Genomic DNA, 15819 nt, shown 5'->3' with positions numbered 1-15819 from the left:
AGTTGGACTATAAAGAAAGCAGAGCACTGAAGAATTGATACTTTTGAACTGTGGTGTTGGAGAAGACTCTTGAGAGTCCCTTGGACTGCAAGGAGATCCAACCAGTCCATCCTCAAGGAAATCAGTCCTGAATATTCATTGGAAGGACTGATGTTGAAGCTGAAGCTCCAATACTTTGGGCAGCTGATGCGAAAAGCCAACACATTTGAAAAGACTCTGATGCTGGAAAAGATTGAAGGCAGAGGATGAGAGGGTTGGATGGCATCACCGACTCAATGGATATGAGTTTGGGTAAACTCTGGGAGTTGGTGATGGCCAGGGAGGCCTGGCATGCTGCAGTCCATGAGGTTACAAAGAGTTGGACGTGACTGAGTCACTGAACTGAACTGATCTCCAGTTTGAAATAAATTTGATTAAGGGCTCAAAAACTTAAACATAGAATTATCATATGATCCAACAATTTAGGTATATTTCCCAAAGAATTGAAAACAGGATCTCAAACAGGTGCTTGTATACCAATGTTCTAAAGAACATTCCAGAAGCTGGAACCTACCCAAATATACATCTATAAATGAATGAAAAGATGTGGTCAATACAAACAATGGAATGGTATGATTCCACTTAATTGAAGTACCTAAAGTAGGCAAATTCATAGACATAGAAAGTAGAGCAGAGATTGAGCAGAGGCTGAGAGAAGAGGGGAATAATTGCTTAATGGGTGCGGAGTTACTATTTGGTATGATGAAAAAGTTCTGAATGTGGATGATGGTTGCATCCTGAATGTACTTAATGCCACTGAATTGTACACTTAACAATAATTAACATAGTAAATCTTTTGCTATGTAAATTTTAGCACAATAATAAAAATCTTTTTAATATGTACCCAGACCAACAGCATTTTTATCTGTTGTTAGACCTGCAAATTCCTGGGCTCCATCCCAAACTTACAGAATCTGAAACTTTGGGGATGGGGCCCAGTGATTCTGATCACTAATGTTTCAGAACCTCTGCTCTATGATTTGAGACAACTGGGAGAGGAGGCCAGACAGCAACATGATTGGGCCGTGGAGGGGCTTGTCTGCCATGAAAAAAGTGCTTTTACTTCATTTTTCCGGGTTTCCCTGGTGGCTCAGCAGTGAAGGATCTGCCTGCAATGCAGGAGGCCTCTCAGGAGATGGAGGTTCAATCCCTGGAAAGGCAGATTCCCTGGAGAAGGAAATGGCAACTCATTCCAGTATTCTTGCCTGGACAATTCTATGGACAGAGGAGCCTCGTGGGCTACATTCTATGGGATCGCAAAGAATCAGATATGACTGAGTACTCACTCATACCTCATTATTCCAGCACCAGCAGAGAGTTAATTCAGGATTTTAAGGAAGAAATCAACATCATTGGATTTGTGAGATTTATCTAATTCTTAATTTCAAACTAACGTGCTCGTTGCAGAACACTCGGAAAACTAAATCAATAAAAAACACAAACCACTCAGGGTCTACCACTGGACAAAGACTCTGGCTAATATTCAGATGTATGTTCTCCATTTCATTTCTTGGAACGTATATACACATTTTAAAAGACCAAAATGGGATTCGAATGAACTTACTGTTTAGGAGCCTGCTTTTTTTTTTCATTAAGCAATGTATCATGAACATTTTTACATATTATGAGATCTTTTGCCATTTTTATTGACTGAAAAATTACTTTTTTGATAGCTCATTCTGGCAACAGGATGAAAGATGAATTTAAAGGAAAGCAAGATTGAGCTCCTGCAGGGATCCAAGTTATGAAGCCGTGGCAGTAAATCAGGCCGGTGATGATAAGGCCTGAAGTACCACACCCCAAACACATTGCACTGGTGACAGCAGTGAGAACTCTTTAGATTAAAAAACTCATTGATTGATTATACGTGGGAGGTGCACTTTCTTAGGTGGTATTTTAAGGTTTTGAATGTTGAATTGGAAAGAGTGGAGAATGGTAAATTCTATTTCACAGATGGTGAGCTTTAGGGAAGCCAAGGTGACTCAGAGGTAAAGAATCCCCCTGCAATGAAGGAGATGAAAGAGACATGGGTTTGATCCCTGGGTCGGGTAGATCCCCTGGAGGAGGAAATGGCTGCCCACTCTAGTATTCTTGACTGAAGAATCTCATGGACAGAGGAGCCTGTCAGGCTACAGTCCATGGGGTTGCAAGAGAGTCGGACATGACTGAGCACATGTGTATGAGTTTTAGGGATCTGTGGGATATCCAAGGACACGGACTCCAGCCCTCCAGGCTCCTCTGTCCGTGGAATTCTCCAGGCAAGAATATAGGAGTGGATAGCCATTCCCTTCTCCAGGGGATCTTCCTCACCCAGGGATCAAACCCAGGTCTCCTGCATGGCAGGCAGATTCTTTATGGCCTGAGCCACCCTGAGTTGGGGATATCTAGCAAACAGTCAAACATGAACCTGATGTTTGAACTGGTGGGCAGGGTTTGAGATCTACAGAAACGTATTTAGGAGTTAAATGGTAAATCTCCACAAGGAGAATATACAAAATAACAAAGTTGATGGGTGATTCACAGACAAGCCATAAGAAATACCAAGGTTTTAACTGCAGGCAGGAAAGCCAGGGAGATTAAGAAGGAGTGGTTAAAAAAAAAATAAAAATGAAAAGTGGAAGAGAACAAGAGGAAATTATACCACAGACACCAAGGGGACAGATATATAATAACAAGCAGGTGGCAAGTTGAAGTTCAGTAAAGCAAAGACTTAAAAAGGGCCCACTGGCTTCAGCCTTGTACAGGCAAATTTTCTAGTCATTTTAGTGGAGTGTGGGGTTGAGGGAGAATGAGAGCATGAGGATAATAAAGAATTGAGTAGTTATTAAGTTTGGAGAAATAGAGAAATGGAATTCCAGACCAGTTTTCCAAGGAGCTGAGTAAAGGTAGGTTAGGGCCAACCCTAAGGACCATCTGGGCCCCTGGTATCTCAGATAATAAAGAGTCTGCCTGCAATGCAGGAGACCTGGGTTCAATCCCTGGATCAGGAAGACTCCCCTGGAGAAGGAAATAGCTACCTACTCCAGTATTCTTGCCTAGAAAAATCCAATGGACAGAGGAGCCTGGCAGGCTACAGTCCATGGGGTCCCAAAGAGTTGGATATGACTGAGTGACTTTCACATACTTGCGTAAGGATGACCCAGGTCCAGGAAGCCTTAAATGGTAAAATAAGGAATATATTTGAAAAAATAAATAAATATATCTGGTCTTTGTCCCAGGCTCCTGGCAGGCTCCAAAAACCCTTGGTATTTCTTGAATGACAGGAGTGTCTTTGTTTTTCTTAAGGAGCTTTTGATCAACTTTTGATCATAGTTGTTTATGCTACTTGAGTGACTTAGGGTGGCGCTTTTAGTCCAGGGATGGGGCGGGTCCCTAGAAAGGCCGCATGGTTAGAGACTGGGATCTTTCAGCCCTGCCCACTGACCTACTGGAAAAGAGGATATCAATCAAACCAGTCCCTGATGCAGAAAATATGTTTGGGTTCCCTGTTGCCCAATGCATGAATCTCCAAAGAGTGGCCCATCCCCAGGCTGCCTCCTGCCTTTCAGGTCCATCCACAGCTGCCCTCACACTTGGCCATGCTGGTCTCCTTTGGATGCAAGGCCCTTTCAGGCCCTGTGCCTTAGCATAGTTGTCCATGCTGCCAGAATGCAACCGCCTCTCCATCTGAAGAACTTCTGGTCAACCCTGAAAACCTTATTTAAATGTCAGCCACTCACCAAAGTTGGCCTCACCTGCAGAGGGTGAGGTTCTGTCCTCTGTATTACCATCACATATTACTTGGTTGATACATCTGTTTATAGGTTTGTGTTCGTGTGCCCCGCTAGATCTGTGGTTCCTGGTGGTGCAATTGTTTCTGTATTCCATGACCTGGACATGCAGCATCTCTATTCAATTGCGGGCGTTTTAAAGGAGCAGGCTCTTCATCGCTGTCTCTGTCTTTCTTGGACTCTATCTGCCTCTCTCTCCACACACATATCCCCACTCCACTCAGAACCCCTTGCTTTTTCACATGCCACTTACCACCTAAAGCTCACATTTTCCTTGAAACCTCACACTTTAAGTGGTAAGCCAGTTTTGCGTCTTGCAGCTGCTACAGATTTCACTTATACTTTGTTGTTGTCTAGAAGGACTGCTCTTTAATCCTCACTTTGGTCCTTCACTGTAGAAACTTACAGTGACTAATTCTTTGACTAATTCTTCTTTGATCTCTTAGCTTTACTAGCCAGTCTTGCTAATATTGTTGTGTTTATAACCAAACTCATTATGTTTAAATTGACACACTCCTAAAAAGACGAGTTTTACCCAAGGGCAGAAAATATTCTACTTTACCAGTGGAATCCTTCTATCCCACATGCAGAAAGTAGGAAAGTTCCTTTTCATCATCTTGACTTAATTAGGTCAAGTTTGAGGTGCAAAGGAAGCAATTCTTGACTCCAAACTGATGGAAAACCCTCCAATCAAAAGTCTGATAACAACAGTTCTGGGACTGTGCTTCCACTGCAAGGGTCATGGGTTCCACCCCTGGTCAGGGAGCTAAAATACCATATGCCAAGCGGCAGCCAAAAAAAAAAAAAAGTCTAATGACAGTTCTATATTTTGCTTGGCCCCTCATCTACTGACTTGGAATGAAAACACTACTCCCTTTCTAGCAACAGTTGTGAGAATTAGCTGCTATAGGGGAAGAACAGAAGGGAAAGCACATTTTCAGGGTAAAATGCTGACTAGAATATACAGATAAAAGAAATTTTTTAAAATAAGAGAGGCCAAATAAGCCTCTTGAGAAGCATCTTCCTATTTCTAGCAAATTTTTAAACTTTGATTAATGGCTCTGGAGCTCAGCCCTTCACATATTTTTCAACAGAATAAACCTAAGTGAAGCAATTTTTCTTTGTCCAGAAAAAAGCTTCCAAAGTAAAATTATGTTAGCTATTTGAGTGTTACATATCAAGCGAAAATTCTATGTACTACTGTTTAGAAACTACACATTTCCCTTTACCTAATCAGCTATTCTGCAGGTTTTCCTTTTGCCCTCCTAACTTTATAAGTAAGTGTGCTACCTTAGACTTACTCTACAAATATTTCAGCTATCAAAAAAAAAAAAAAAAAAAAAGAAGAATATACTACATAGCTAAAATTAAATCAGTTTAAAATTCTTAGGAGCTGAAATTGTGGTTGCGGAAGTTAATGGACTAATCAAACCATAGTTTTAGATGATGTTTCTGCAATATTCTAATTACTGCAATCTGATTTTCCTTAGTAATTATGAAGGTCAAAACTGAAAGCCTGATTCAAAAAGGAAATTAAAAGTTAAGAATAAAAGACAAGGAAGACATTTTAATCCCCAACATATGTCATGATAAATTATTAAGTTGACCTTGTAAAGTTAAAGATTTTGCTGTAAATCACATTGGAGTTGACTACAAGGTATGCAACTGTTTTCCAAGTCTTGAAACAGCATAATTTCACTTAACTGTGCTATTTTTCTTTTTCCAGAAAGGAGATTCACTATACATTCAATAAACAAAATCACTTCTACACATGTTTTGATTTTTACAGCTTTGTAAGGCTTTCATTGGAGAAGGCAATGGCAACCCACTCCAGTACTCTTGCCTGGAAAATCCCATGGATGGCGGAGCCTGGCGGGCTGCTGTCTACGGGGTCACAGAGATTTGGACACAACTGAAGTGACTTAGCAGCAGCAGCAGCGAGGCTTTTATGTGTGTAAAAGCAGAAGTGGGGGGAGGGAAATATTCTTTGTAAGACCATATGTCCCAATTTGGTGACTCTAAAAATATGTTCCAGAAATATATAGGACAAGCACCAGCACTAGATGGACTAAGGGGCTACTTAGACTAATCATGGATTTTGGAAAGGGCTTCTCTGTTCTCACAAAATAGATTTTTAGCTATATTCTGATGCCTAAGATTCCATTAACAGGTTCTTACATCTTTAGTAAAAAATAGCATTAGAATTTGGAAATTTCTAGGATCTATAAGACTAATATTTATCTTTTTCAAAATTTCACTATGAAAAATGTAAAACATACAGAAAAATTGAGAGATAAATTTCTCCACTTAGAATTCAACAATCATTAACATTTTGCCATTTGATTTTATCTATATATGTGTATTTTTGAGACATAAAAGTAAGGTATAGACATTGGTGATATTTAAACCCTAAATACCTCAGCATAAATCTCCTAAAACCATAGCACTCTCCTGCATAATGACAATACCATTTTTTTAACCACTCTTTTCTTTTTAAAATATTTATTTATTTATTTGGCTTTAGTTGTGGCACATTGTATCTTTACTTGTGGCGTGTGGGATCTAGTTCCCTGACCAGGGATCAAACCCCAGGCCTCCTGTGCTGGGCACGCAGAGTCTTAGCCGTTGGACCACCAGGGAAGTCCCTCTGATCACTTTTTTTAGTTACTCATCACTGGGGGCTTCCATGAGTATGTGCAATGCACAGGTTAAGAAACAAAATGTTTTTCTCTTGTTAATCTACCTTTTGTCAGAAACATTTACAGGACTCCATCTAGGAAACCTAAAATGAGTAGAAAGAAAACATTTTTTCCCTCTCTATCCCCCAAATTCTCTTTATTTATGTATATATTCTGTTCCAGGCTCCAAAAAAAGTCCACACATTACTGTGGGTTATGTCCTTTTATTAATAATCTCATATAGAACTCTATCCCCATCTTTTTGATGTTTTGTTTTTTCATAACGCTGGTATCTTGAAGACAGCAAACCAGAAGTCTTAGAGAATGTCTTATTCTCCGGATTTGTCTAGTTTTTTTTTTTCATGTGTCATCTTACTTATTTCTCCATTTTCTGAATTTCTTACAAACTGAAAGTTAGGTCTACCTAGAGACCTGAGTAGTTTCGGGTCAAACATTTCTCGGCAAGAAGCCTTCATAGGTCATCCATGGGATCGCAAAGCGTCGGACACGACTGAGTGACTGAACTGAAATGAACTTCATAGGTGATGCCTAGGCACGATTATATTGCAGGATTAGGAAGCCCATAACAATGGGCTGAAGGACTTCCATTTACACTGAGGTATAAACGATTCCTAGCAGGTCCTTTTCTGAGTCCAGAGTTTCATCAGAGCACTGTGAATCGAAAGCAATTAGGCCTCAAGATTCTCAGAGCAACATCAGCATAAACTTTGCTCCTGTGCTTGGGGAAATGAGCCAGGTTCATGTAAACAGCAAGATTCCTCGCTAAGGTCAAGAAGACCGCTTGCCTCAAAACCTAATGCCCCCAATGTGCATGTGGACTATAGATTTAAATCCACTGCTATATTTCAGTAAAGCTGGTCTAATACAGGGACAGACATTGTGCAGTGTGATCACCCTGGCCTGGGGCTCAGAACTGAGTTCTGGTCCCAGCTCTGTCACCAAAGGACTGTATGACTCACGGAATCATTAACCTCTGGGGCTTTTATTGACTCACTCACAAAGCAGAGGCCACTGTCCCAGCTGATCAATGTGAGATCACCTGTAAATATTACACAAGCACCGGTGTGATTGCATGTCTCTCACATGTGATTGTATTTACGTCTCACGGAGACAGGAAAAAATACTTTGATTTTACGCCTCCCATTCCTTATGGGGCAGCAGGGAAGCCCCAGTCATTCCCAAGTTGAAGCATTCTCCTTTTTCCAACCACCCAATCATCAAGAGGGCAATAAATTAACCGTCTGAACACTTCCATCTGTGATGTGATGATGGCTTCCTTCCTGTCCCTCGAGGAAGCTCTGGACACCCAACCATCTATGGGAAAATGCGTGGAGCTGCAGCCCTTTCTGAACCCTATGCAGCCTTTGGTGGCTGGAGAAAACTGAGTGTAATGTTTCCCAACTGCTAATGAAGGGAAGGTGCTGGATAGCTGAGTGGGAGAGTCTGGGATCAGGGCTCTGCTTACTGTCCCTGTAACCCGAAAAAAGTGAAAATGTTAGTCGCTCAGTTGTGTCTTACTCTTCGAGATTCCGTGGACTGCGGCCCTCCAGGCTCCTCTGTACATGGGACTCTCCAGGCAAGAATACTGGAGTGAGTAGCCATTCCCTTCTCCAGGGGATCTTCCTGCCCCAGGGATCCCTGGTCTCTTGCATTGCAGGCAGATCTTTACCTTCTGAATAACCTAGGAGCGCCCTGGACACCTGCCCTGACAACTCCCCCTGCAGGACAGAGGAGACCACGTTCCAGGAGGCTTCTGCCTCCCACTGCAGATCCTGAGCACAGCAAGCAGCAAAGCTAGCTCTGCAGTCCGTCTCACCCCATCCCTCCAAGCAAAAATGTCCTCCAGAGGAACTCTGGCCTGTGTGTGCAAGGGGGACAGGGAGGAAGGGTAGAGAAGCACTGACTTGTCACCAAGAGTCCCAAGGAAAAGTGAGGTGGGTCAGGAAGTGGCCAGTGGAGGGACACAGAGTTGAGGGTGTAAGGATGCAACAGACAGAGCTAGAGTGGTGGATGAAAGCAGAGGGGAGAGTCAAGAGTGCTGGGCACCTGGGAGGCTGGAGAAGCATCAGGACCAAATAGCACAGGTGTTTCTGTGTCCTCCTTTTCTGAGCCTCTGGTCATTTAACACTGCCTTGTGCATCCTTAGCTTCCCTCGTGGCTCAGATGGTAAAGAATCTGCCTGCCATTCAGGAGATCTGGGTTTGATCCCCGGGCTGGGAAGATCCCTTGAAGAAAGGAATGACAACCTACTCCAGTATTCTGCCTAGAGAATACCATAGACGGAGGAGCCTGGTCTGCTACCATCCACGACTGAGCAACAAACGCTTTCACTTCGTGCATCTTCAGTGGGGCAAAGGAAGAGACAGATTTATTTATTGTTTCTGGCTTTCTTTCTTTCTTTTTTTTTAAACAAGGGATTTAGGGAAGTCCTGACTTGTTTATTCTGCCTTATTTCTTTGGGTGAATAACCAGGTCTTATTCCTTAATCGCTGAATAGGGTGGAGTAGGGAGATGGAGCAGGGACGCAGGTGGGAGGCTGGCCCAGTTCATCAAGAAAGGAGACAAGACAAGCCGACAATTATTTAAAGCATGGCCAAGCCTCTGAAACTCAAGCTCTGGAGTCCAAGTTCTCTGGCCTTTAAGGCATCGTGCAAAATCCACATGGCTAGTTAAGTGTTTGCTTGATGGATGTGGGAGGATTAGATTAGAATATAGAAAAAGCTCAGTTGGTTGTTCTTAAGTATAATTTACTTAATTGTTTCTGGCCTTGTAAGTATACCCCAAGGCTTAATATTGATGTCTGTGATTCAACAAAAACAAAAAAGCCAATAAGGTCTTTATAGACTTGTGTTTAATGGCTTTAAATAAATTAACTTCTTTTGGATCAATTCAGCACACTGATGATATCTGCAATCTACTAACTTTTTTATACTGCTCCCCTAAGTTACAACTTTAATATATAAGTTTTGGAGAAAATCTCTTTCTATACATCAAGAAAAAAATTCTTTCTACATATAGAGAATTTCAAGAGGTATAGAGATACCCATTAAAAAAAAGCATCTACAAGAGAAGCTGAGCCCTAACCCCAAACTCCAGATACAGATTTAGACTCATGACGATTTTTCATTGAAATGGGGTCTTTTTTTAAAAAAAAATTAAGAGCATTTGGTAGAGGCTGTAGAATATGCTTTGTGGATCAGTAATCAGTTCTGCACCAAATTAACTGTGTAACTGGCATGAACTGAACTGTTCTTCTCTTCCAGTTCATATTGAAGCCTAGCTGCCATTGAGACTGTATTTGGAGAGGGAACTTTTAGGAGGTACTTAAGGTTAAGGAGGTCCTAAAAGTAGGGACCTAACCAAATAGGATTAGTGGCTTTAGAAGAAGAGGAAGACAATGAGACAGAGACAGAAGACAAAGAGAGACAGAGAGAGAGAGAGAGATCTCCATGAACACGCACCAAGGAAAGTCCATGTGAGCATACAGTGAGAAGACAGCCATCTGCAAGCCAGGAAGAGCGCTCTCAAGAGGAACCTACTCTGTTATCACCTTGATCTTAGACTTCCCAGCCTCCAAACCTTGAGAAAATAAATGTCTGCTGTTAAAGTGCCTCACTCCACCCTCCCAACATCTATGGTACTTTGTTCTGGCAGCCCAGGCCAACTAAGACGGTATCCTTAAGCAAACTGTCTGTAGCATCTCTGGGTCTCTGTTTCCTGATATGTAAATTTGTGGATCGGGCTAAATAAACCTCATGATCTCTGCCATATCTAGCATTACCATGATTCTAATGGAAATTTTTTTGGCTTCAGAAGAGCAGCAATCTTAAAAATTCTTTTTAATTCTGAGTTTCCAATTTTCATAAAAGTTACAAAATGGCACAGAAAAGTCCCAAGTATCTTTTACCCCTGTTCACCAACTTTCAATATTTTCCCCTATTTACATTTTCATATTCTCTCTCTGTGTCTCTCTCTCTTTGTATTTGCCCACACATCATCATTTTATTTTTTTGAACCATTTGAGGGTAAGCTGCAGCTATGATATTTCTTTATACCTGAATACACTGGTATTTCCTAAAACAAGGATATTTCCTCACCTAGCTATGGTTTTTTAACATTGACATGACATTTTTATGTAATCTATAGCCCGTGTTCTAATTTTTTTAATTGCTCTACTACGATCCTTAAAGCATTTTCCCTCCTGAATAGAAACCAGTTCGGCATCACATATTACTTTTAGTTGTGAGAGAGTCAGTTCCTAGGCAGGTTGATAAGGAGTCTAGGGGTTCCCAAGGAGAGAGGGGTCTGGAATTCTCAAGGAGGAAGAAAGGACAAACTTTTTTTCCTTCTCTACATTCCTTAGGATTATATAACAATAATGTATCCTGCCTGAGGACAGTCTTTGGATTAAACCTTCTGGCTAATTCTGTTATCTTAAAATGTAAATTATGGGAGTAGGTCTGATGAGGTCTTTACAACCTCCAGACATTCTTTGGAATATATAACTTCATTGTTAACACTAGCAAGCGGGTACTCTTTCTGCCCTCTTCTGATGCCTATGTCAGAAGCTTTTTCTATCTCCTTTATACTTTAATAGAACTTAATTACACAAAAGCTCTGAGTGATCAAGCCTTGTCTCTGGACCCGGGTTGAATTCTTCTCCTCCGGGGGCCAAGAATCCCGGTGTCTTAGCATGATTCAACAACAACCTTTCAGTTGTCATGTCTCTGTTGCCTCCTTCCATCTGGAACAGTGGCCCAGCTCTTCTTTGCTTTCATCACCTTAACAGTTCTGAAGAATATACGCCAGTCATTTACTTGATTGCCTTTATATTACGATTTGTTAAATGTTACTTCATGATTCCATTCAGGTTATGCATCCCTGACTGGACCATGATTGAAGTGGCAAGCTGTGTCCTTTTGAAGGACTCACATTAGCAGGCACATGATGTTTCAGTGTCCTTCACTGGTGAGGTTCATCTTGATGACCAGATTAAGGCATTGTCCAGTTTCCCCACCGTATATTTTCTATTTCCCCTTTGCAACTATTAAGGAATCTACAAAGAGATACGTTGAGACCATGCCATGATCTTGCCCATTGTATAATTTTGCCTGAAGACATAGCATCCACTGATGATTCTTGACCCAACCAGTCTTTACTATCATGCTTGGAAAATGGTGATTTTCAATGCGACCACTCCATCCATATTTTTCAGTCAAAAGTGAAAGTGAAGCCGCTGAGTTGTGTCCTACTCTTTGTGAGCCCATGGACTGTAGCCTGCAGGCTTCTCCGTCCATGGGATTTTCCAGGCAAGAGTACTGGAGTGGGTTGCCATTTCTTTCTCCAGGGGATCTTCCTGACCCAGGGATTGAAACCAGGTCTCAGCGACCAAACCCAGGTCTTCCATCTTTCAGGCAGATGGCTTTACCCTCTGAGCCATTTTTCGGTCAATGCAAATTATTTACCTGTTGGCTAGAACCCTCAATCTCATTTTCTCTGCATTATTATACTCATGGATTCTTATTTTATTCAAGGGGTAGTTATCACCTTCCTTATTTATTTTGAAGCCTAGATTTCCCCAGATTTGGCCAGTAAGAGCCCCTTCAAACTGGCTCTTATGTCCTTTTGATATACTCCCTTCTTTCTAACATTTTTGAGAAATACTGACTAAAATCAGAGGCAAATAAAAATAAGTGTTACTTTTTTGGACTGTGAGGTCCCAGGAGCAAAGTTCAGGACAGATTATCAATCGATAGTTGTTCAAAAATTTATTAGACACTATAACTATATACAATATATTCTCTTCAGTTTTGTTATTTTTAGATCTTCTAGTTAGTTCCCATAATTAGTCTTCATGGTTATCATAGGTAATTAGACTGGAGTTGGCCAGAATCCTTGGACTACTTTGGGAGACAAGACTGCAGCCAAAGTTTCTTTTCAACATGGAGTCCTTTCACTGATTTAGATGCCAACTTATCATCAGTCCCTTCCGACTGTGAGCATGTCCATAAACTTTTCCCTTCACTTTAGCCCTTGGCATTTGGTCTCTGCAGAAGCCTGATGGTTCTTCTAGCTTCTATAATCTTGAGAACAAAGCAGATTTTTCTCCCAAACTCAGTAGTAATTTTCATTCAACACTGCTATCAGCATCAAGGCACTAAGCTAGAGGCTTCCAAACTTTCTCTGTATATAATGCTCCTCCTGTCTCAGTAAATTTTTCCAATGCCCTCAGGCCAGAAGAAATACCAAACAGTTCCTTTCATGAAGTACTCAGGCCCACACAATTTATTAAGTATTTGTGTCCAACATCTTTGTAACTGTTTGGAAAAAATGGTAACACATAAATTGAAAAAAGGGTATATATAAATATTTTTTCATAACAGAGTTTTTTTTTATGTAAGCCATCTCCTGCCATGAACAAAGAAACTGAAGATCAGCATTAACGTCATCACTAGATACAAGAAGGGGAGTTTAAGGTCCCTGATACACATTTTCTGGTTCATGTGTGCAGAATAATGGTCGAAATCGGTGCTGTGGTCTCCACTGGGTAGTGGTCCAGATTCTCTTCGTTCATCTTTAGAGCCAGTTGGAAGTGGATTCACATGAGGGTATGGAATAGGGTATGTTTACCATCTCCCCAGGGAAAGGGCCTGGACCTGATGCAAAGATAGGGGTAGGTGATGAACTCCAACTTTTTCCTCATCCCTACACCCATTCCAAATCCCATTAAAACTTACCTGTCACTTTCCTAGTCACCCAGGTTCAAGCCTTCCCTACAGTCTTTGGAGGAGAATGTGAAAGGTAGCCACATTCATGACATTCAAGAAAAACCCTCTTTCCCCACCTCTTTACGTTTGACCTGCACAAGGAAGCGGCTCCAAATTTTTCCTTCTTCCACTCCAACCTCTCCTAAGCCTACACAGAACTCTATCCATCCCCAAGCTCGCTTTGGTCTCTTCTCTTCCTTAACCAATGACTTCTGATAAATGCCAAGTTCTTCTGTTTGGATTTACAACAAAGGAACTCAGAAAGCGACCTTGGAGATGGCTATCACTCCCCATATTCAAACATTTTTTTCTTTCATATTCGTATGCATACATACATCTATCCCTCAAAATTGGCTGTGAAGCTTCCATGTAAGTGGGTAAAACGGCGGTGATAATCAACCCCGCCTTTGGAGAATTACAATTTGATTGGAGAGGGGGGAAAAGGCAAAACAAAACAAAAAGGGCATTTGGGCGGTGCAGTGTCTGTGCTTGACACGTAGCTGGTGCTTCAGAAACATTTAGTATTGATATTGGGTGACCGTGGTCAATGAGCTCGCCAAGCTTTTAAGATGTACCTGGCTGATTCCGTGCAGCGTGGTGGCAGGTAAACGCAGCAGGGCGAGAACCCGGGATCGCGGAGACTGCAGCTCTGCCTCCATGCCCTGGTCCATTTCTTGTCTATACCAATAATGAAAAGTGTGCGGTCACAGCTGGAAGGGGCTACTCCTAGGGCAGGGGGCTTGCCAATGGGACACCCTCCATCGGGACCGCTGGAAACAGCTGTGGGCGGACTGAGCCCGGGTGCCAATAAGCCGCGGAGCCCTGGGGGCGGGGGGCGCGCAGCCATCGCTGATTTTGACCCCGCTCGGCCGGGCTGCGGGCCAGCCCGACCCCTGAATCCTGCAGCCGAGACACCGGCTCGTTCATGCTGCCGGCTGTCGACGATTAAACCAGAGGTTCAGATTATACTGGAAAAAGTTAAGTAACGTATACTTAGCTATTTAGTCATGGCTCATAAAAAGGCAGACATCTAGGTATAGACATTAAAAAAAGAAAACCACTTAATTTGACAAGGAAGAAACATTTTTAAGTGATTGCTGGGAAGAGACGGAAGAAGCCAACGTCAGAAGTTCAGTGATAGTTTACTGTGAGGGCGACAAAAAGGGCGCCGAAATAGCTCAGTTGGGAGAGCGTTAGACTGAAGATCTAAAGGTCCCTGGTTCGATCCCGGGTTTCGGCAGAGCCTTTCTTTTTCAATCCAGACATTTGAATTTCGTAGATTCCCTTCTGTAGAGTAGCCTGGCTCATTAATTCCGGCCCAGGTAAAGCCTGAGACTTGAAGGGCGAGCAAGAAGTGGAAATAGCCGTTCTGGGGCAGCCCTAGGTGGCTTCTCCTCCCGGCCACTTCCGGAGCGTCTCCTGGTCTGGCGTCGGAGGCGCTGCTGCGCGTGCGCAATACGGCGCGTGGGGGCTGCAGCCGCCCTGCTCCAGCGGAGAGCCGGAAGTGCAGCGATCCTGTGACCGTAGCGCCCCCGGGTGGTGAGAGGCGGATGCGCGCTGGTAGCCGTGAGAAAAGAGTAGATCTTTCTGCCGGGGCTGGAGAAGGCAATGGCACCCCACTCCAGTACTCTTACCTGGAAAATCCCATGGATGGAGGAGCCTAGTAGGCTGCAGTCCATGGGGTCGCTAAGAGTCAGACACGACTGAGCGACTTCACTTTCACTTTTCACTTTCATGCATTGGAGAAGGAAATGGCAACTCACTCCAGTGTTCTTGCCTGGAGAATCCCAGGGACGGGGGAGCCTGGTGGGCTGCCGTCTATGGGGTCGCACAGAGTCGGACACGACTGAAGTGACTTAGCAGCAGCAGTAACTTCTCCCCTGGAGAAGGAAATGGCAACCCACTCCAGTATCCTTACCTGGAGAATCCCATGGACGGAGGAGCCTGATAGGCTATAGTCCACGGGGTCGCAAAGAGTCGGACACGACTGAGTGACTTTTACTTTACTTTACTTCTGCCGGGGCGGGGGCGAAGCCAAAAAGGAAAGCTCGTTCTAAATTTCATCCGCGTGCATGCGTGCGTGCTAAGCTGCTTCCGTCGTGTCCGAGTCTGTGCGACCCTGGGGACTGCAGCCCATCAGGCTCTTCTGTCCGTGGGATTCTCCAGGCAAGAATACTGGAGGGGATTGCTTCTCCAAATTTCATCCGCAAAGCTTCCCAATTTGAAAAGCAAAATCCCTACTGTTGAATCAAATGGCATTCCTCTGATCTTGCCCAGGGAGGGAACCGGACGGCTGGGTATTTCTGGTGAAAATGCACCAAACTCAGCTCTGGGATGCCACGGTCAGGGTTACTTGTCCAATAGGTTAAAGCGTGGCAGCTTTACATCTCCGTGAAATTAATCAGTTCTCCGTCGCAACAATTTTATTTACAGTCTAGATCAGAAGTTCGCAAAGTGATCCCAGGGCTAGCAGCCACAACTTCACCTGGAACTACTTAGAGATTTAAGTTCTCATCCGCGCTTGATACCTACTGAATGGGAAAC

General features: G+C 43.0%; 1 non-coding gene across 1 annotated transcript; it reads left to right on the top strand.

Moving 5' to 3' along the window:
* The first annotated feature begins 14442 nt into the window (after positions 1–14442).
* On the top strand, positions 14443–14515 carry TRNAF-GAA (transfer RNA phenylalanine (anticodon GAA)). The gene has a single exon. It is a non-coding gene; the product is annotated as a tRNA-Phe (tRNA).
* The last annotated feature ends 1304 nt before the right edge of the window (positions 14516–15819 follow it).

The sequence above is a fragment of the Bos taurus genome, chromosome 12, assembly GCF_002263795.3.
Source record: "Bos taurus isolate L1 Dominette 01449 registration number 42190680 breed Hereford chromosome 12, ARS-UCD2.0, whole genome shotgun sequence".
Classification (NCBI taxonomy): Eukaryota; Metazoa; Chordata; class Mammalia; order Artiodactyla; family Bovidae; genus Bos; species Bos taurus.
The sequence above is the reverse complement of the archived record's forward strand: the minus strand, read 5'-3'. Positions and strand labels throughout refer to the sequence as shown.